This window comes from Myotis lucifugus, unplaced genomic scaffold (genome assembly GCF_000147115.1).
Source record: "Myotis lucifugus unplaced genomic scaffold, Myoluc2.0 scaffold_248, whole genome shotgun sequence".
Taxonomy (NCBI): Eukaryota; Metazoa; Chordata; class Mammalia; order Chiroptera; family Vespertilionidae; genus Myotis; species Myotis lucifugus.
This window is the reverse complement of record NW_005871296.1, coordinates 1,355,245-1,379,001: the sequence shown is the minus strand read 5'-3', so window position 1 is coordinate 1,379,001 and position 23,757 is coordinate 1,355,245. Positions and strand designations below refer to the sequence as shown.

The 23,757-nt window shown below is 41.9% G+C and overlaps 1 protein-coding gene and 1 pseudogene across 5 annotated transcripts in view; both read left to right on the top strand.

Moving 5' to 3' along the window:
* The window catches only part of GRIA4 (glutamate ionotropic receptor AMPA type subunit 4), a 413,519-nt gene that overhangs the window by 176,977 nt on the left and 212,785 nt on the right, over positions 1-23,757 (top strand). The gene's annotated exons all lie outside the window — the stretch shown is intronic.
* On the top strand, positions 7,882-8,484 carry LOC102426317 (annotated as a pseudogene).

Here is a 23,757-nt window from a genome sequence, read left to right as displayed (position 1 = left end):
ATATAGGACATGTATATTTGTATATATGTATATATGTATATACATGTATATGAGTAGATAACTGATAGATGATAAAAAGAGATTATTAAACCTGATAGCATGTATCTGAATTTGAGGTCTACCACTAACCTCGGAAGGTTTTTATGGTAATTCAGTGAGATAATTCATGTAAACTGTTTAGCAGAATGCCAGGCATGTAGTGATGCTCACCAACATATACACCTCAGATGTCAATAAGACTCTCTCTGGTACCAGACAGCTACATAAAATGTCCTTGGTTTGGAAAGTCTAAATGATATTTTAAGAAACCTAGAAACTTGTCCTAGCTGGTTTGGCTCAGTGGATAGAGCATCAGCCTGCAGAATGAAGGGCCCTGGGTTCGATTCTGGTCAAAGGGCACATGCCCGGGTTGCGAGCTCTATCCCCAGTGGGGGATGTGCAAGAGGCAACCAATCAATGATTATCTCTCATCATTGGTGTTTCTGTCTCTCTTCCTCTCCTTTCCTCTCTGAAATCAATAAAAATATATTATTAAAAAAAAATCCAGAACCTTGAGAATTTCCTAGCTCTTGCATTCAACATGCCATCCTTTCCCCACCATGGTAGACAGCCAGATGTGAAACTCCATTCTAATGAAATACTTGTGAACAGATGTCACTTAAATGCTTGGGGTTGTGCAGAGAGGTAATATGGAGCACCACTGGTTTAAGACAATAATTACTGCCCCTTCTCCTACAAAGTGTCTCTAATCTCAAATCTTATTTTGGACATATCAACCACCAACAGTTTAGCCAGGGGTTGTCTTGGCCCTGCTCCCCATGGTACCCTGTCTCATCCAGGCAGAACAGTTGGAGGCCTTAGTGCCAGCCAACACTGAGCATGTAAACACACACACACACACACACACACACACACACACACACACAGCATCTATACTAATAAAAGGGCAATATGCTAATTAGACCAGACATCTTCCGGACATCTTTCTGGAAAAAGGCACAGTGGCAGGGGCTGAGGCAAAGGCAGTTAGGAGCAATCACGCCGGCAAAGGAGAGCAGCAGATGGCGATCAGGCCAGCTGGGGAAAGCAGTAAGGGGAGATCAGGCAGGCAGGGGAGGGCAGTTAGTGGGCAATCAGGCCCAGCAGGCAGAGGCAGTTAGGGGAGATCAGGCCGGCAGACAGAGACAGTTAGGGGCAGCAGGCTGGCAGGCAGAATGGTTAGGGGCAATAAGGCAGGCAGGCATGCAAATGGTTAGGAGCCAGAGGTTTGAGATTTTCAGAGACATGTTCCACTGCTGGTATAGGTCCGATCCCAGGCCTAAACCAGCAGTCGGACATCCCCTGAGGGGTCCCGAATTGGAGAGGGTGCAGGCTGGGTGGAGGGACACCCCCCTCCCCATTCACAAATTTCGTGCACCAGGCCTCTAGTGTTATACATAAAAACCATGTTCTTAACATCATTAAAGGTGTTTGTTTATGGAATTAAAATTATAGGTGATTTTAATTTTTTTCTTTATATTTACCTTTATTTTACAATTGTTCTTTAATTGTAAATATATAATTCTTCAAAAAGTATATATATACATATATATATATATATATATATATTACCTTTATTAAGAGAAAAAATAATTTTTAAAAGAAAGAGAGGTGGTACATAATAAATTTAAGACATTATTCTTTCTAAGTATAAGCTTTTTTAAATGGCCCATTAGTTATATGCTTCAATTAGTTGGAAGTTTTTACTTACATGGAATAAATTATGAAATAACCCAATAATTACAAGCAAATCACAGGACTAGAGTGTTTCTCTCCCCATGAAGTTGAAACATTCTATTTAATATGTGTATATCTTGCCTTATATTCTCATATTTTATGTAAATAAAAGCTATATTTATGTGATAGAAATTTTAATCAGTGACTATTCAAAAAATTCTTCAAAGTTATTTTAATGGAGCCCCAAATAACACATTATTCAAAGAATAAATTCTTTAAAAAATTTATGATGCAAATACCATTGAGATAAACCCTAAGTTTGTTGGGACATGAGAGAGGGAAGGGCCTGGAAAAATTAAGGCTTGAGAGCCCATTCTATATATTAAAGTGGTAGCAATTCATTTCGATCATTTTAATCAAAGGGAAAATGGATGTACATGATTCCAAAAGTCTTCATTTCTCTAACTCTTCACCTGAAAGTAACAGAAAACTACTGCAGTTAGCATAAAAGGGTGTTTATAGGTCCCAAGGACCAGAATACAGAGAGGATTTAGGAAGGGAAAGGGAAGAGGAACTGAGATCCGCCAGGCGGGTTGGATGCTCGTCTGCTTCATTCATGTTTTTAAACATATTTTCTCCCATTTCAAAGGGAAGTGAAAGAGAGTTGCTCCACAGACTAAGCCAGAGTGAAATAAGTTTGGTCCTCTTAGTTTTCATTTAAAATGTCTAGAAAATAGAATTCAAGTGGCGCCCAGATTTGGTAAGGAATTCCCCTTGTGCTAACAGCTGGAAGCAGAGATCTCCTTGTGTATTTGTCACTCATGACTTTAAAAGCCTTCTGTTTTTTGTTAAATGATTTCAACATAAATTCCTGGGAAAGAAAATCACTGTGTGCTCCGCCAAAATTCTTAAAGACAAAGGTATGCAAATGTTTGACAAATGACTTTACAGTTTTATTAAGTGAATATCAGTAAAACCATTAAAACACTAAGAAAAAGGAAGATATGTAAGAATATCAATCAAACATAAAAATCCCATCAATGTTTCAGTGTGTATAGATTACAGCTCATACTGCATTTACCAGGTGTACCGGTTAATAATGCAGATTTTTTCAATAGATGGAGTTACACATACAGTGGGGCCTTGACTTATGAGTTTAATTTGTTCCGTGACGGAGCTTGTAACTCAAATTACTCGTATGTCAAATCAAAAAGTGAACGAGTGAGACATGTGATGCTGGGCTGATGTTGTGGCGTTCACTGTGACGTTCGCTGCGCCAACTAGCGGTGGGGTATCTGAAGGTGGCTCACAACCCGAATTTTAGCTCGCAACTCAAAGCAAAAAATCGGCCGAGAGATGGCTCATATGTCGAAAAACTCATTAGTCAAGACACTCGTAAGTCAAGGCCCCACTGTATGTTGATATATATGCGATTTGATATGTTTGCTATTTTGTTGTATTGACAGCAAGCTTGAAAACTTCTTATATCAAATTTTCTGAAGGTGTTAACATCATAGATATTATTACACTTACAAATGTCAAATTTCATGCCAAAAAAAAGAGCATTTGCAGACAGTTTTAATTCATTATTTTATTTCGAAGAAAAGTGCTGCTGAAAGTTATCGTACATTCTGGAAGCTTATGGTGAACATGCTCCATCTCAAGATACTTGTGAACGCTGGTTTAAATGCTTTAAAAATGATGATTTCAATGTGAAAGACAAAGTCCAGGTCAACCAAACGTTTTTTGAAAAGTGGATTTATTTTTAGAATCCCAAATGTACAAAATCATGGGTTGATCCAGGTCAACCATCAACCTCAACTGCAAGGCCAAATTGCTTCAGAAAGAAGACAATGCTCTGCGTTTGGTGGGATCAGGAAGGTGTGGTGTATTATGAGCTTCTAAAACCAGGTAAAAATGTTAATACTGATTGCTGCCAACAACAGATAATCAATTTGAACCATGCTTTGATTATGAAACGACCAGAAAAGGACAGAAAACACAGAAAAGTAATTTTGCTTCATGATGTCGCACCATCACACACTTCAAAACCAGTCAAAGACACGTTAAAAGATCTTGCCTGGGAAGTATTAACCCACCCACTGTATTCACCAGACCTTGCTCCTTCAGGTTACCACTTGTTCCTATAGATGGCACACACTCTTTCTGAGCAGCACTTCAAAACTTAGGAAGAAGTAGAAAATTCGGTCTCTGAATGGTTTGCCTCAAAACAAGCAAAGTTCTATTGGTACTGTATCCACAAATTACCTGAAAGTTGGGAGAAATGTGTAGCTAGCGATGGACATTACTTTGAATAAAGCATTTTTAATGTTTCTCTTGAAATTATTGTGTTTTCTTTGATTCAAAATCCACATTATTAAGCAGTATATGATCATAGTAAGCTTTCCATAGAAGAATAATATTTACATTTATATAGACTAGCTTCCATTTATGGATTATACCTTTCAATTCAACAGCACATTTTTGAAAGCTATAGAATGTCTGCTTTTGATGGGTCATCAACTGACTCAAGGAATTGCTTAGAAGAATAAAAGTAGTTGAATAATGGCATTTGAGAGCACTGGCTAGTCCTCAAAGAGATGAGTCCCTCTCATCTGCCATCTTACAGGGTCTCCTCGTGTGTAGTTGTCCCCTTTGCTTTAAAAGCCTTTCAGCTTTTACTATCCACAATTTTATTATTGGGAATATGCACTTAACTACCTACCAGGAACAGGGGGAAAAAGCCCAAACTCATAGAATCTATACTAATAATAGGGGAATATACAAATTGTCTGGGACGCCAGGACAAGAAAATGATTTTATTTTACAATCAGTTTCAATGTTCAATGAATATTCAAATTGCTAACAACTGCTGATCTTTGTATGGATTTCATTTTAGCAATTTTTTAATTGGCATTTATCTTTTCAAAATTTAACACCTGCCACAAACCCTTTGGAAAGTTAACATTAGTCAGACATGGTATCTGTTTCCCCCATGGCCCTTTTCATCATTATATTGTTTACCTGGAGCTTCTGCAGGGCTGTGTTACAACCTGCGAAGCCATCACACAATGTTGCACTTTCTGTAAAAAGGACATCTTAGCTGGCGAACTGGTTCTGCTACAGTATTTCTTCATACAAACTCACTACAATTTCTTTCTTTTCCAGTTATTAGAGTCTACATTTTGTTTCCATCAGAAATGAATTTTCCAGAAAAGCAAATTGCATACCTTTGTCTTTTTTTCCAAATTTCAGGGTTAATTTCATTTTATATTGGTGATTATTTAGTTGTTCATGAAAAGTAAAAGTTAATGCCTTTATGTAGAATTAGTTTTAATTCCTAGCCCTGGCCAGTGTTACTCAGTGGTCAGTGGTTAGAGTGTGGCCCCACACACCAAAGGGTCACAAATTCGATTTTTGGTCAAGGGCACATACCTGGTTTGCAGGTTCAATCCATGGCCCAAGTTGGGTTACATGCAGGAGGAAACCAATTGATGTATCTTTTTCACATTGATGTTTCTCTCTCTCTCCCTCTCTCTCTCTCTCTCTCTCTCTCTCTCTCTCTCTCAATCTCTCTCCCTCCCTCCCTCCTCTCCATTCCACTTTCTCTAAACATCAGTGGGGAAAAATGTCTTCCCATGAGCATAAACAAAAAACAAAACAAAACAAAAAACAAGAATTCATTTTAGTCCCAGAGACAAAAAAAATATTTTTTTCATTGACATTATTTCCCTTTATAGCTAGGTTTAATTCAACTCATATTTCTTTTATTTATCTTTTTGAATGTATATGAGATTGTCTTTTATTTTATTTTCTTTCTTTTTTTCTTTTTTCTCTTTTTTTGCGTAATCCTTTCGCCTTTACTCAAGGTTCTTTTAAAAATCAGTTACAATCCTCACAAGAATTTGAACAGCAATAATACACTGTATAACTCCTGCTCACTTTAAAGTTCTCGTGAACTCAAAGGTAAAGCATCCCCAGGTAACCAGAAAGAATGATGATAAAAAGAATATCCCCTACACTACAAAAAGGGATGCATTCATTTCTTTCCTGCAGATTTGTTTATTTTATACTTAACCCAAGGATAGTAAGCTTTAAAAGGAATTTTGCTTAAAGAGGAGACAGTACACTCTTGTTAATCTATATATATAAAAACCTAATAAGAAATGTGTCCCCTCGGGAGTTCAACAGACCAGAAGTTCGAACGCTCACTATGACATCCTCTGACCACCAGGGTGTGACATGGAACAAAGGAAGGCCCTGACCCTGGCCAACAGCCAGGGAAGGGAGGCCCCAGCAGGCAGCCAGCAGCCTCTAGGGCAGTGATGGTGAACCTATGACACGCGTGTCAGAGGTGACACGTGAACTCATTTTTTTGGTTGATTTTTCTTTGTTAAATGGCATTTAAATATATAAAATAAATATCAAAAATATAAGTCTTTGTTTTACTATGGCTGCAAATACCAAAAAATTTCTATATGTGACATGGCACCAGAGTTAAGTTAGGGTTTTTTAAAATGCTGACACTCCGAACTCAAAAGGTTCACCATCACTGCTCTAGGGACCCTCCCGTGCACTAATTTCATGCACTGGGCCACTAGTTGTGAAATAAACAAATATGAAACAGAAGATACATAGGAAATGCATTGTGGTTTTCAAATGATAGGTGAAAGCTTGCAAACTGTCCCTTTGGTGAACTGAAGACCTGCTATAATCAGGTAACAAGAAGCGTATCTGGGTCTAAGTTCTCTTATCAGTTCCTGTATCCATAACCCTTGACCTGCATAGTCTAGACATCTGCTCCACAGGGAAATTCATCTGAATTATGCTTCATTACCTCAGCAGCATTCTAGATATTTACTAATAAATCTCACAAATTAATCAGGAACTGGGAAGAGGGAGGGTTACAGAAGGGGGAAAAAGGGAGGACATCAGTAATACTCTCAACAATAAAGATTATTTTTTAACTAACTCAAAAAAAATGTTTAAAAATAAAAAAAGTTCTATCCTAGCTGGTTTGGCTCATGGATAGAGCGTCGGCCTGCAGATTGAAGAGTCTTGGGTTTGATTCTGGTCAAGGACACATGTCCAGGTTGCAGGCTGGATACCCAGTAGGGGGCATTAAAGAGGCAGCCAATCAATAATTCTCTCTCATCATTGATGTTTCTCTCTCTCCCTCTCACTTCCACTCTGAAAGCAATTAACACACACACACACACACACACACACACACACAAACCTCTAACAAGTTTTGTTTAATGGGATTTGTTTTCAATGCCATTCCTGGCACCTTGATCAGTGCCTAATGCAAAGTGGGGGCTGAGTTATACTTGAGGAATGAATGAAAGCATTTGTCACACACTGAGCAGGATCCCATGAAGTCCTTGGCCACACCTCACTTCCCAGCAGAGCCTCCTATCCCTGGGTCCTGCTGCATCTGGACAATTAAAGATGTTTGTCAAGTTGCCCTCCTCCCCTTCTTTTTCTCTCAGTGCTGAGTGGGGAAGGGAGGGAGGACATGGTCTCCTCTTAATTCCAGGCTGCTTTGCCTTTCTGACTCTCTCCAACACCCTCCCAGGAGCCTTCTCCCTTCCTCTTCTCCCCTCCCCTGACAGCGTCCCTCTTGGAAGTTCCAGGTTCTTTGTGACCCTAGAGGTGCCTTTCTCCTCCTCTCCCTGCACTGGGGTATCTGCAGGAAGGCAAGTCTCTATGTCCCCTACCCAGCAGAGCACCGTGACCCCTCTTTGAGGGACTAAGGCAGCCCTTATCCTGAGATTCCTCTTATGACCTCACCTTCTGTAAGTGAATCAGAGTCTGTATCACTTTCCCTTTTGCTTCAGCTGCTCAACTGGTTCAAGGTCCAGACCTGCATGGGCTGGGCTTCCCCAGCCTGGGGCTCCCCTAGTGGCAGGTGTGTTTTCACTTTTCCTACATCAGTTGGGATTGCCCCTCTGTCCAGGCTAAAAGCTGCACCATGGAGCTCTGCAGAATTACATCTCAGCAGAGCTGCAAGTTCAGAGATACAGACAGAGCAGCAGGCTGAGACCCAGAAGAGAAGACTGAGACCAGAGACACCAAACAAGGCTGGGAGAGACCCAGGTGACAGCCTCTGAGTGGACATTTGGATCCCCATCTGCTGACAGAGACCAGAGACCAGAGGCCAGGATGAAGCCGGACTTGGCTGTGGGTTGCACGCTGGTGCTGGTGCTGATGATGATGGCCTCGGTGCTGACCAGGACAGGAGCAGCTCCTGCCCCTACACCCCCCTGGACCCACCTGGGTGCAAGGGGCTGCCACATGGGCCAGTTCAAGTCTCTGTCGCCACAAGAGATGAAGGCCTTCAAGAGGGTCAAGGACGCCCTGGAAGAGTCGCTCCTGCTTAAGAACTGGAGCTGCAGCTCCCACCCACTCCCCAGGACCCGGGACCTGAGGCAGCTGCAGGTGTGGGAGCGCCCTGTGGCCTTGGAGGCTGAGCTGGCCCTGACACTGAAGGTCCTGGGGACCTTGAAGAACTCGACCCTGGGGGCCATCCTGGACCAGCCCCTTCACACGCTGCACCACATCCACTCCAAGCTTCGGGCCTGTGTCCCAGCTCAGGCCCCAGCAGGCCCCAGGCCCCGAGGCCCCCTCCGCCAATGGCTGCATCGCCTCCGGGAGGCCGGGAAGAAGGAATCCCAGGGCTGCCTTGAAGCCTCTGTCACATTGAACCTCTTCCGCCTCCTCACCCGTGACCTGAGATGTGTGGCTGCTGGAGACCTGTGTGCCTGACCCTGAGACCCACCGGCAACCTGTCCCAGCATCTTGGATTTTATTTATGCATGTCCCCCTTTTTTAATTTATTGACTCCCAACCACTATTTATATATTTATGTGTGTGAATTGTCAAACTCAGACCCGACAAAATATTTATTTTTCTACTTTTTGTAAAAATTTTGCAAATAAAAAATGAGTACAAGAAAAAATAGAATTTATTAAATTTTTCTCAACATTAATAAAGAAAACTAAGTTGGAAATCCAGTATATTCTTGTGATACTTTTATATGTATATCTATATATATATAAAGAGGTAATATGCTAATTGGTCCTAATGGTGTCTCAGTCACGACCAAAGGTGCACAGGCACAGGAGCTGGCAGGCTGAGACAGGGTGGGGACTTGCACCACCAGGACATGAGGCTGTAAGGGGGTTTCAGGATGTGCCGCGGTGCCTCCCCCACAGCCGCCCCCCACCCCCACCCCTGTGGAAGCGCACACAGGCCTGCAGCACTGCCGGACACTAAGGAAGCACATGTAGGCCCGAGACGCTGCCCAGCCTGGAGGGGGGTCGTTAGGATGCCTCGGAAGAAAGCTCTGAGCACTCCTGCTCTGGAGTCTGAAGGCAAGGAAAGGAGGGAGAGCACATAGGCAGTTAGGGGGATCAGACAAGCAGGGAGATCAGTTAGGGGCATCAGGCAGGCAGGAGAGCAGTTGAGGGCATCAGGCAGGCAGGCAGGCAGGTGAGCTCTTAGGAGCCAGTGGTTCTGGATTGCGAGAGGGATCCCAGATTGGAGAGGGTGCAGGCCAGGCTGAGGGACCACCCCCCCACCCCTGTGCATAAATTTTGTGCACTGGGCCACTATTATGTATATATATGTATATATGTATATATGTGTGTGTATATATATATATATATATATGTATATGTATATATGTATATATGTACACTAGAGGCCCGGTGCATGAATTCGTGCATGGGTGGGGTTCCCTGGTGTGGCCTGCAGGGATCGGGCCCCAGTTCACAGCCCTGCAGCCCCGCCTGGTACCCTGCCATGGCCTGGTGCCTCCCCCTCACCTGTGCCATCATCCCACCTGTGGGGCGATCAATCAGGGCAAGGTCCCCCACCCGGCTCTCTCAGTGTCTGCAATCCAGGCAGCAGCTCCGCCACCAGTGCCGCTGGTCGCCATCTGCGGGGCAATAGGCAGGGCAATCAGGCCCCCGCTCTCACCCACCTTGGCCTGACGCCACCCACTCACCTGCTCCACCATCCCGCCGCAGTCCCGCCCTCATCAGGGCCCATTGGGGCCAGCAGTGCCTCCACTGCTGCCCGCTGCCAGCACCCTGTTGCCGACACCAGCCATGTTCCATGCCACATCCTGGTGGTCAGTGCACATCATAGCAAGTGGACAAACTCCAGGTCAAAAAACCACCCAAGGGGACAATTTTCATATTAGGCTTTTATTATACAGGATATGTATATGTGTTTATGTGTATATGAGTAGATAACTGATCGATGGTAAAGAGTGAGACTTTTAAACCAGATAGCATATATCTGAATTTGAGGTCTACCACTAATCTCAGAAGGATTTTATGGAAATTCAGTGAGATAATTCATGTAAACTGTTTAGCAGAATGCCTGGCACATAGTGATACTCACCAATATATACACCTCACATGTCAACTAGACTCTCTCTGGTACCAGACAACTACATAAAATGTCCTTGGTTTGGAAAGTCTAAATGATTTTTTAAGAAACCTAGAACATTGCCCTAGCAGGCTTGGCTCAGTGGATAGAGCATCAGCCTGCAGATTGAAGGGCCCTGAATTTTATTCTGGTCAAAGGGCACATGCCCGGTTTGCAAGCTCAACCCACAGTAAGGGGCGTGCAGGAGGCAGCCAATCAATGATTCTCTCTCATCATTGGTGTTTCTGTCTCTCTCTTCCTCTCCTTTCCTCTCTGAAATCAATAAAAATATATTAAGAAAAGAAAAACCCAGAACCTTGAGAATTTCCTGGCTTTCTGCATTCAACATGCCATCCTTTCCCCACCATGGTAGACAACCAGATGTGAAACTCCATTCTAACAAAATACTTGTGAATAGACATAACTTAAAGGTTTGAGGTCTTGCAGAGAGGTAATATGGAACACCACTGGTTTAAAACAATAATTACTGCCCCTTCTCCTACAACGTGTCTCTAATCTCAAATCTTATTTTGGACATATCTATACCAATATTCTCTACTACCTTCAGTTTAGCAAGGGGTTGTCTTGGCCCTGCTCCCCATGGCACCCTGTCTCATCCAGGCTGAGCAGGTGGAGGTCTTAGTGCCAGCCAACACTGAGCATATAAACACACACATAAGCACACCACATAGCATGTTATACATGAAAACCATGTCCTTAACATCATTAATGGTGATTTTAATTTTTTTCTTTATCGTTATCTTTTTTTACAATTGTTCTTAGTTGCAAATATATATTATTCTTCAAAAAGTATATATATTGCCTTTATTAAGAGAAAAAATAATTTTTTAAAGAAAGAGAGGTGGTACATAATAAATTTAAGACAATATGCTTTCAAAGGACAAGCTTTTTTAAAAGGCCCATTAGTTATATGCTTCAATTAGTTGGAAGTTTTTACTTACATGAAATAATCTATGAAGTAACCCAATAATTGCAAGCAATGACAGGACTGGAGTGTTTCTCTCCCCATGAAGGTGAAACATTCTATTTAATATGTGTGTATCTTGCCTTATATTCTTATATTTTATGTAAATAAAATCTATATTTATGTGATATAAATTTTAATCAGTGACTATTCAAAAAAATCTTCAAAGTTGTTTTAATGGAGCCCAAAATAACACATTATTCAAAGAATAATTTTTAAAAAAATTGATTCAAATACCGTTGGGATGAAGCCTAAGTTTGTGGAGACATGAGAGAGGGGAGGGCCTGGAAAATTTTCAGCTTGAGAGGCCATTCTATATATTAAAGTGGTAGCAATTCATTTCAATCATTTTAATCAAAGGGAAAATGGATGTACATGATTCCAAATGTCTTCGTTTTTCTAACTCTTCACCTGAAAGTAACAGAAAACTACTGCAGTTAGCATGAAAGGATGTTTGTAGACGCCAAGGAGCAGAATACAGAGAGGATTTAGGAAGGGAAAGGGATCAAAAACTGAAATCAGCCAGGCTGGGTTGGATGCTCATCTGCTTCATTCATGTTTTTAAACATAGTTTCTCCCATTTCAAAGGGAAGTAAAAGATAGTTGCTCCACAGACTAAGCCAGAGTGAAATAAGTTGGGCCCTCTTAGTTTTCATTTAAAATGTCTAGAAAATAGAATTCAGTTGGGGCCCAGATTTGGTAAGGAATTCCCCTTTTCCAAACAGCTAGAGGCAGAGATCTCCTTGTGTAGTTGTCACTCATGGCTTTAAAAGCCTTCTGTTTTTTGCTACCTAACATTATCTTATGTAATAAAAGGCTAATATACAAATCAACTGAACGGCTGAATGACTGGTCACTATGACGCACACTGATCACCAGGGGGCAGATGCTCAATGCAGGAGCTGCCCCCTGGTGGTCAGTGCGCTCCTACCGGGGGAGCGCCGCTCAGCCAGAAGTCCTGACCTGGGCTCATGGCTGGTGAGTGCAGTGGTGATGGCAGGAGCCTCTCTGCGGCAGTTCTAAGGACATCTGACTGACGGCTTAGGCCTGCTCCTCAGGGAACAGGCCTAAGCCGTCAGTCGGACATCCCCCAAGGGCTCCTGGACTGGAGAGGGTGCAGACTGGGTTGAGTGATCCCCCCCCCACCACCAAGTTCACAAATTTTGTGCACAGGGCCTCTAGTTTCAATATAAGTTCCTGGGAAAGAAAATCACTGTGTGCTACGCCAAAATTCCTAAAGACAAAGGTATGCAAATGTTTGACAAATGTCTACAGTTTTATTAAGTGAATATCAGTAAAACCTTTAAAACACTAAGAAAAAAGAAGATATATAAGAATATCAATCAAACATAAAAACCCCATCACTGTCGCAGTGTATATAAATTACAACTCATACTGCATTTATATGATCATAGTAAGCTTTCCATAGAAGAATAATATTCACATTTATATAGACTAGCTCCCATTTATGGATTATGCCCTTCAATTCAATAGCACATTTTTGAAAGCTATAGAATGTCTGCTTTTGATGGGTCATCAACTGACTCAAGGAAATGCTTAGAAGAGTAAAAGTATTCCAATAATGGCATTGGAGAGCACTGGCTGGTTCTCAAAGAGATGAGTGCCTCTCATCTGCCCTATTACAGGGTCTCCTCATGTGTAGTTGTCCCCTTTGCTTTAAAGCCTTTCAGCTTTTATTATCCACAATTTTATTATTGGGAATATGTACTTTACTACCTACCAGGAACAGGGAAAAAAGCCCAAGCTCATAGAATATCTTTATGATTGATGTGTGACAGAGGCTCTGTTGTTTGAAGAAAAGCAATAGATTTGAATAACAGAAGCATGAAATATTCCAGGAACCTAGGATATCTGATGATCTAATAAATGGGTTATTTATAACTTCTATTTTGTAGGGTGGGGATATTATTCACATCACAAACTCTATAGTATCTGTTTCTGTCAATAAGATCTACAGTCATGAAGACCAACTCACGGGTTCTCCACTCTACTATAAAATAAGTTTAGCTCACAATGTGTCACACACAGATATTTGAATCTTATTTCATTTTTAGGCATTGTATACCACAAAAAGGACAAAACTATAAATATTTCAAGATGAATGTAATATAAACTGAAGGCAAAAATTGTTATTGTTGAAAGTTGAAAGCCTCACTAGGAGTAATGTCTTTTTTGGTTATTATTTCCAAATAAATGTGTTAATTTCTACTAAAGTTTTATAAGATGAAATAAAGAGAAAAATAAGTATAATCATATTCAATAATGGAAAAGTATACACTTTAGTCTGCAGGAACTTAGTATACTCAAAACACTAGCATTTATTGCAGGCCTTCCAAAAATTTGAGCATCCTATTTCTACAGATTTGAACAGTGTAAAATGACAAAAGAAAGACAGGATACTGCTTTGTCACACCTTTATTTTCCACAACCATATATAGCAACTGAAAGTTTAACCTCTAATTCATGTCAACATTATCTAATTCATGGCATCTATAGCCATTCAGTTTGACTCAAGATAAAACAATAAAGGACAAGAAAATGATTTTATTTTTCAATCAGTTTCAATGTTCAGTGAATATTCAAATTGCTAACAACTGCTGATCTTTGTACTGATTTCATTTTAGAATTTTTTTTTATTTTCTCTATTGATTAAGGTATTACATATGTGTCCTTACCCCACCCCCACCCCCCTCCACACTCCTGCTCATGCTCTCACCACCCTGGTGTCTGTGTCCATTGGTTAGGCTTATATGCTGCCTACAAGTCCTTCGGTTGACTTCGCCCCCTTACTCCCCTTCCCCTACCTTCCCTCTGAGGTTTGACAGTCTGATCGATGCTTCTCTGTCACTGGATCTGTTTTTGATCATCAGTTTATGTTGTTCATTATATTCCACAAATGAGTGAGATCATGTGATATTTATCTTTCTCTGAGTGACTTATTTCGCTTAGCATAATGCTCTCCAAGTCCATCCATGCTGTTGCAAATGGTAGAAGTTTCTTCCTTTTCACAGCAGTGTAGTATTCCATTGTGTAGCCCACCCCCATCCGAGGAGCAGCCCACCCCCACCAGTCAGAGGAGCCACATTTTAGGAATTTTTTAGTTGGCATTTATCTTTTCTAAAGTTAACACTTGCCACAAACCCTTTGGAAACGTTAACATTAGTCAGACATCATATCTGTTCCCCCCCGAGCCCCACCCTGTGGGCCCTTTCATCATTATGTTGTTACCCTGGACTCTTCTACGGGACCGTATTACAACCTGCAGAGCCATCACACAATGCTGCCCTTACTGTAAAAGGACATCTTAGTTGTAGATCTCCTGGTTCTGCTATGGCCTTTATTCATACATACTTATTACTGTTTCTTTCTTTTCCAGTAGTTAGAGTCTACATTTTGTTTTTATCAGGAATGAATTTTTTAGAAAAGCAAATTGCATACCTTTTTTCCCCCAAATTTCTGGGTTTATTTCATTTTATATTGGTGATTATTTAGTTGTTCATGAAAAGTAAAATTTAGTGCCTCTATGTAGAATTAGTTTTAGTTCCTAGCCCTGGCCAGTGTTACTCAATAGTTAGAGTGTGGCTCCACACACCAAAGGGTCACAAGTTTGATTCTTGGTCAAGGGCACATACCTAGGTCGCAGGTTCAATCCATGGCCCTAGTTGGGGCACGTGCAGGAGGAAACCAATTGATGTATGTCTTCCACCTCTCTCTCTCTCTCTCTCTCTCTCTCTCTCTCTCTCTCTCTCTCTTTCTCTCTCTCTTTCTCTCTCCACCCCCTTGCACTTTCTCTAAACATCAATGGGGAAAAAAATCCTCTGGTGAGAATTAACAAAAAACAAAACAATAAAAGGAATTCGTTTTAGTTCCTAGAGACAAAAACAACTATTTTTTATTGATATTATTTCCCTTTATAGGTAGGTTTAATTCAATTCACATTTCTTTTATTTATATTTTTGTCTATCTATGAGATTGTCTTTTTTTTTTTTTTGGCTTAATCCATACACCTTTACTCACTGTTCTTTTAAAAATGACTTATAATCCCCACAAGAATCAGTTGGGCAATAATACACAGTGTACTTCCTGCTTGCTTTAAAGTTCTAGTGAACTCAAAGGAAAAGCCTACCCAGGTAACCTAGAAAGAATGGTGATAAAAAGAATATCCCCCTACCCTACAAAAATGAGGCATTCATTTCTTCCCTGCGGATTTGTTTATTCTATACTTAACACAAGGATAGTGGGCTTTTAAAGGAATTTTGCTTAAAGAGGAGATAGTACACTCTTGTTAATCCTATATAATAAAACAGAAACATGCAAATTAACCATCTCTCCGCTACGCTCAAGCCATGCCCACAAGCCACGCCCACCAGCCAGTCAGGAGCAAGTATTCAAATTAACCCAACTAAGATAGCAGTGGCCATGGAGCTGGAGCGAGCAGGAGGTTTGGGTTGCCCCCAGTGATGGAGGAAGCCATGCTTCCCTCCTGCCCTGGCCTGCCCTAGGCTCCGCTCAAGGCTACAAAGTTTCAATTATAGAAGATAAATTAATTCCAGATACCTGCTTCCAGTCGGCTGTGGCCTCCGCTCAAGGAAGGGCTGGGAGCCTGGGTTGCCAGAGGCATCTCAGGCTTCCAGCCAGACCTGGGCTCCACTCAAGGCTACAAAGTTTCTATTATAGAAGATAAATAAATCCCAGATACCTGCTTTCAAAAAAAAGAAAAGAAAAAAAGGAGAGGCTGGGAGCTTGGGTCGCCTGGAGGCATGGCCAGCCTGAAAATGGCCATCAGCCCCTCACCCAGGCTAGCCAGGCACCTCAGCAGGACCCCCCCCCCCCACAACCCTGAAGGGGCTGTGGCCAGCCTGAAAACAGCCCTCATCTCCTCACCCAGGCTGGCCAAACCCCCATGGGGTGAGGGTCCCCACTGTGGGGCTTGACCAGCCTACAAACAGCCATCAGCCCCTCACCCAGGCTGGCCAGGCAACCCAGTGGGGACCCCCACCCTGAAGGGGATGTGGCCAGCCTGAAAACAGCCCTCATCCCTTCACGCAGGTTGGCAAGGCACCCCAGCGGGACCCCCACCCTGATATGGGACACCCTTCAGGGCAAACCAGCCAGCCGTCACCCGTTCACCAGGCCTCTATCCTATATAATATGCAAATTGACCCTAATGGCAGAATGACTGGGAATGATTGTCACTATGACACACACTGACCACCAGGGGGCAGACACTCAATGCAGGAGCTTCCCCCCTGGTGGTCAGTGCACTCCCACAGGGGAAGCTCTGCTCAGCCACAAGCCAGGCTGCCAGCTGCCAGCACAGCAGTGGTGGCGGGAGCCTCTCCCGCCTCCTCAGCAGTGCTAAGGATGTCCGACTGCAGCTTAGGCCTGCTCCCCACTGGCAAGTGGACATCCCCCAAGGGGTCCTGGGCTTCCAGAGGGTTGTCTGGCTGCCAGCTTAGGCCCAGTCCCCCGGGGAGCAGGCCTAAGCCATCAGGTGGACATCCCCCGAGGGGTCCCAGACTGTGAGAGGACACAGGCTGGACTGAGGGACCCCCCCGAGTGCACAAATTTTTGTGCACCGAGCCTCTAGTCTATATATATAAAAGCCTAATATGCAAAGTGTCCCCTCTGGAGTTCGACCAACCCAGAGTTCAATTACTTGCTATGACATGCGCTGACCACCAGGGGCAGCTTGGAATGAAGGAAGGGCCCAGCCGGCATCTGGCAACCACTAGGGACCATACCAGTGCACAAATTTTGTGCACTGAACCTCTAGTTGTAAAATAAACAAATATGAAGCAGAAGATATGTAGGAAATTCATTGTATTTTCCAAATGATAGGTGAAAGCTTGCAAACTGTCCCCATTGGTGAACTGAAGACCTGTTATAATCAGGTAACAAGAAGTGTATGTGTGTCTGAGTTATCTTATCAGTTCCTATATCCATAACCCTTGACCTGCAGAGTCTAGACTTCTGCCCCACAGGGAAATTCATCTGGCCTATGCTTCATTACCTCAGCAGCATTCTAGATCCTTACTGATTAATCTCACAAGTTAATCAGTGCTAACTTGTTAATAGATGATTCTGATTCAATATATAATCTGTCAAGATATGTATTGATATTAACATAATTATTAGAAACAAAATCCCAAATCCCAATGTTTATGTACTAAAATATTCTCAAGTCTTTATACTAAAAAGTCCTCAAGTTTTTGTGACTTTTAAAATGTGTGCTTTTATTTCAGTAATAATGACAGAAATTAATAAAGCCTTCCTAGATATCAACTTATAATCAAGTAGTGTGTGATTTCAGTGTTTCAGTCAACTTGTGAATTCTTATTCTCCATTATATTAGTGCCAAACTTTATAAAGAAAAATAGAGGTTTAGTTTAAAACTGGTGTTTCTCACATTAGAATGCAAGGTCGTGGAGGTCAGAAGGTAATCTTTTGAATCTGTGATTTCTCAAGTTTGAGAAACACTAATTCAACTTGAAGACTGAATCCAATGAATAAGGGGTATGGATTTAGCACTAGTGTAGGTAGGTCTTTGTGTCTTTCTCAGATCACACCAAGGAACTCCCACTTCTCCTCTAATGCACGCCTGGCATGGCTGTTAACAAAAGACACCCAATACATTTTGAAATTTTGCCAGAAAGAAACATATGGGTGAAAAAGGGAGCTTTGCAACATTTCTGATGAGCAGCTGTTCAGGTTGGTTGAATCCTTCCTAAGGATGACCATTGCTGAGTCTGTGTGCTTCTGCACTGGCATTATGCGTCCTCTGAGATGAATTCAGAATTATGGAAAGGGAAGAATGGAAAGGGATCTAGCTATGCGCAATTGGATAATTCCCAGTGTAACAGCTACTGTGCTATGGAAAGGTCAAAGGGCTTAGGGTTCAAACAAAACTGGCTCAGGTTTGGGTTCTGACGTTAGTACTTACTGGCTCGTTAGTCAGGTAGAGCTGAGGACTAAGTGAAATAATAAATGTCAATATCAATATGCAACTCAATACCTGGCTCATAGGCTGCTGAATAAAGTCTATGTTCACTTTAGTTAGCAATTGGTTTAAAATTGAGATCTTTTCACACTAAATCTTATGCTGTTACCTTTATAATTCTGTACTTCTCTGGGGGGAAAAATGAAGAGTAAATTACAGGGAGAAATGTACTTTATAGTTTTTTTTCCAAAAAAAAATACTAATATATATATTAGTATTAATATTAGACCAGATGTCCTTCTAGACTAAGCTGGGGCTTCCAGGGCTGGGAGAAGCTACCATGGCTGCAAGGCCCAGCCGGTTGCACGAATTTTGTGCATCGGGCCTCTAGTATATATATAATATATATGTGTGTGTGTGTGTGTGTGTGTGTGTGTGTGTGTGTGTGTATGTGTATATATATATATTAGTTTTAATATTGTTGTGGATTACAAAGCATTTTGAGCTCATCTAATATGAACAATTTAATGTATGCTGTTCCCAAACACTTGGAAAAGTTTAAATACAAAATTAAGAGAACACAAAGTCACACAATCTTGTTTCCAGAGTCACTTTCAGCCAGCCCCACACAGCTGTTGCACTGGGAATTATCCAATTGCACACAGATAGATCTCTTTCCATTCATTTGGATAATTCTGAATTCCTTTCAGAGGAAGCATAATGCCCGTGCAGAAGTACACAGACTCAGTAACAGCCACCCTAAGGAAGGATTCAACCAACTAGAACAGCTGCTCATCAGAAATGTTGCAAAGCTTCCTTTTTCATCCATATGTTTCTTCCTGATAGTCAAAATTTCAAAATATATTGTATACCTTTTGTTCTGACATAGTGTTAAAATATTTTCTGAATTGTGCTATTCAAAATATGCCAGACCTTGAAGTAAGAAGAGATAAAACAGCTTCTGATTGTGTGTGTGTGTGTGTGTGTGTATTTGTGTGAAAAATTAAAAATCTTACCAGTCTATTACATAATTGAAACTCTAAGGTATAAAGTCAAAAGACAAAATTAATTTAAGAAAATGCACCAGGATCTAGCTTCACATCACTAGCTACATTGAAATAGATAAATCATTTAAATGCTGATTAGATGTAACAAAATTATTAGAGCACAGTGGACTTAAATGCAAGTCTCCCTGGATTACATCCTGACTTTAGCTTCTATATCTGCTTGACCTTGGACTTCTCCTCTGCCTGTACCTCAGCCTCACATGACAAATAGAAACAATAATACTACCTTCCTCAGGTTTTGGAAGATTAATTGAGTCCATCTATGAAAAATGCTTAGAACAGTGCCTGAGTCATCGTAAACACAGTGTAAGCTATAGTTGTCATTATTAGTAATATTAATGTACCCCTATGTTGTTTAAGAAAATCCATTGCAAAACAATTTGATGGTTTTGTAATCAGGATTAATTTAAATGAGGTTTTAAAGCATTTCTTGTAGAATCTCAACATTTCTATAATTTACACACAGGCTAGATCAATAGCTATTAAAATTAAATTTTATTAATAAAACACTTATTTCAACATTAATTCTTAAATATGAGCATTTCATGTTTACATGGCATGAGTACAGGAGTCTGCTCATCGTACTCATATTTGTAAGCCTGGTAAGTAGCACAGCATGAGGCATGTATGAACATCAGTCAGCATGTACTGAATGAGTGTGAGCTCTTCAGTAAATAATGGGGATTGGCTCAGGCTTCTTGAAATGATTTTTTGTTGTTGTTCAAATTATCTTCTTCACCATAACACAGAAAATATAAATTGTCTGTTGGTAAGTTATGCAAATTTTAAATTTTACTAGTATAAGTTTTTCTTGCAATTGAAGGTCTAACCATACTCATTTTTCTGGTATAAATAAGATTTATGTTATTAAAAAAAGACTTGTTAAAACAAAATATGACCTCTTTTGCAAGGAAAAACTAATTTTTAAAAGGTCAGCATCACTTCTTGGAAGGACTTTGATTCTGATTCAGTGGGTATAGGGTGGGGTCCAGGCATCTGCAGTCTCAGGCACCCCAGATGAATCTGGATACCATATTTTGGGAAACACTAAAGAAATAATAAAAACTAACATGTATTGATCCCATACTTAATATTCTAGCTACTGTCTAAATGCTTATTATAAATCAACACATTTAATACCCAACACAGCCATGTGCCAGAATCAAACCCAGCAAGTCTGCCTCCAAAATCCATGTTCTTGCTATTACATTCTAAAAGATACTGGGGCTCAAGTAATCAGGGAAATCAACTAGTCTTTCTAAGATTTGATTTCTTCATTTTCAAATTCAAAATGTATTCATTTGGGTGAGAAATAAATGAGGTGAAATTCACCAATACATGTTTTTAAGTGTTTTGTGTGTACATATAAAGTATGCACATATATATAAATTATTGTCACTAGATAGATCAATCATATCAGTCTGAAAGGCAATAAAACTTGTTACTAATATCAAATGGAGAAAAAGCAAGATATTGCAAAAGGAAAAAATTTTCAACAGATAAGCAAATAGAACGTTAACTGAGATTGATTTAATTTATTAAATACCAATGGGACATAACTTGCTTTTTGGAAAGTTGTGACTAATCAACATCAGACATTCCCAAAGCATGAACTAGTCTTGCAATATCTTACACTGTAGGTATTGTTCACATTATATATAACTTCCCATGAGAAACTTACATTATAACCCAAGTCATGCTCATATCTTTAAGGTTATATGACAACAAAAAGTCATTTGTTTCATATTTAACATCTCATAGCTGACTTCTCTTAACGGCTATCTGTTTTTACTCTAGTACTAAATCAGATGAATGAAAGTAAAGGAAATAGGGAGAACTCTTGTCACTGATCTCAGTTGACAGGGATAAGGGTGCTGCTCACGCCTGGAATGAAATGGCTGCTATTCACCAGCAATTTCTGACAATGCTTTGAAACATAAATGCCCTCATTGTGACACTTAAGAACACATTATTGGGTTGAATCTTTTATTATAATCTTTCATCTTGAGTCATGATGGAAGTAAGACAATAAATTGTTTCTTTTTAGGTTCATTCATTATAACAAATTTTAAAGTCTAATCGTTTGAGCAATGTAGATTTTACTTTTCATTATATTATTGATTTGTGAAACATTTATATTTATTATGATGAATTTATCTTCATGTGACATTTTTAAGTAAAAAAAAGTACATTAAACAGAATCCAAGACTGGAATATAATATTCATTAATTCATTTAACCAAATATGGTCATGTGCTGATGTCCCATGGGCTAGATTCTGAGGATTAAACTATAAATAAGATAAAGTGCATACTCTAGCCTTCCTCTTCTAATTCAGTAGGAGTAAAAAATCTTGCCCACAGGCAAGGTCTTTTATTAAATGAGGTTCTTTTGCTTTTTTTTGTAAGGTAAGCTTAAAAGTAATGTTGCTATTACTCTGCAGGAGTAGCTCTGTTAGAATCTTCAATCTACAAAACAGTGGTTTTAATTGAACCACGAGCAATTCCACTGTGAATTGGACTTAAACATGCTGCTATGGGGCATCTTGGAGTTTCAGAAAAGAGAAATGGACCTGCTCACGCAGAGAGAAATCGCCTCCATTTTGGAGGTAACCAGAAAGCTACCTACTGGAGCCAACCCTCACCCCCGCGGAGACAGCGGCATTGTTTCTGACTCTTCCAGCTTCTTCTCAGAAAACAGCTGAAAAGCACTCTTTTCCTCAGTGCACATTTTAAACATTACAGTGATTTCCATGCCTGCCGCTCTGGTGAAGAGTAGAGACTCTAACACAAGCCAAAGACAATTGATTAATTGAATACTGACCTCAGTTCATTTCCTAACTTTTCAAAATCTATTTTTCTGGGTGTAAAGGCATGGGCCTCTATGATAAGCTCATACTCAAAATAATTAATAGATGATTATATAAAGCTTTATAGTATAACTCTGAGCTACCATAGTAAATGAGCAATGGTGATTATTTTCTCCCAGTTAAAAGTACATAGAGCTCCATTGTTTGTGTAGTACTGTGTTAGACTGATGTATACATAAAGCATGAAACATTGTCCCTATAGTCAGAGAGAGAAATCTAAGGCCAGGGAATCATTATGTAAACAACATAAGACAGTCTAGAAAAGGTGAAGAATTCTGTACATAAGAAACAGGAAAGTTGATGAAGACTAGGAGAATTATGCAAGTACTAGAGGCCCGGTGCACAAAAATTTGTGCACTCGGGGGGATCCCTCAGTCCAGCCTGTGCCCTCTCGCAGTCTGGGACCCCTCAGGGGATGACCACCTGCTGGCTTAGGCCTGCTCCCCGGGGTATTGGGCCTAAGATGGCAATCAGACATCCCTCTGGCAGCCCGGGAGCCCTCGGGGGATGTCCACTTGCCAGAGGGGAGCAGGCCTGAGCTGCAGTCAGACATCCTTAGCACTGCTGAGGAGGTGGGAGAGGCTCCCACCACCATTGCTGTGCTGGCAGCTGGCAGCCTGGCTTGTGGCTGGGCAGAGCGCCCCCTGTGGGAGCACACTGACCACCAGGGGGCAGCTCCTGCATTGAGCGTCTGCCCCCTGGTGGTCAGTGTGTGTCATAGTGACCAGTCATTCCCAGTCATTCTGCTGTTAGGGTCAATTTGCATATTACCCTTTTATTATATAGGACTAGAGGCCCGGTGCACAAAAATTTGTGCACTCGGGGGGGAAGGGGGGGTCCCTCAGCCCGGCCTGTGCCCTCTCACAGTCTGGGACACCTCGGGAGATAACGACCTGCTGGCTTAGGCCTGCTCCCGGGTGGCAGAGGGCATGCCCAATTCCTAGGTGCAGCCCCTGGTCGGGCTCAGAGCAGGGCTGATTGGGGAGTTGGGGCGCCGCCCCCTGTCATGCACAGAGCAGGGCAGATTGGGAGGTTGCGATGCCACCCTCAGTCACGCTCAGGGTAGGGCTGATTGGGGGGTTGGGGCACCACCCCCTGTCACACTCAAGGCAGGGTCAATGGGGAGGTTGCGGTGCCACCCCCTGTGATGCACAGAGCAGGGCCAATCAGGGGGTTGGGGCGCTTCCCCCTGTCACTCACAGAGCAGGGCCAATCAGGGGGTTGGGGCGCTGCCCCCTGTCACACACAGAGCAGGGCCCATCAGGGGGTTGGGGAGCTCCCCCCTGTCATGCACAGAGCAGGGCCGATCAGGGGGTTGAGGAGCCACACCACCCTGTCACTCACAGAGTAGGACTGATAGGGGAGTTGGGGCACCGCCCCCTGTCACACACAGAGCAGGGCGGATCAGGGGGGTTGGGGGACCTCACCCTGTCACACTCAGGGGCAGGGCCCATGGGGGGCGGGAGGGGGGGAGTTGGGGCGCCGCACCCTGTCACACAAGAGCAGGGCCGATCAGGGGGTTGGGGAGCTCCCCCCCTATAAGGCACAAAACAGGGCCCGTGGGGGGGGGGGGGGGGGGGGGGCCCCCACCCCGTTAAAAAAAAAAACCCCAGGGAAAAAAGGGGAATTGGGGGATGCCCCCCCTTAAGGGACAAAAAAAGGGGATAAGGGGGGTTGGGGGGCCTTTCCCTGTTAGAAAAAAAAAGGGAAAAAAGGAGGGT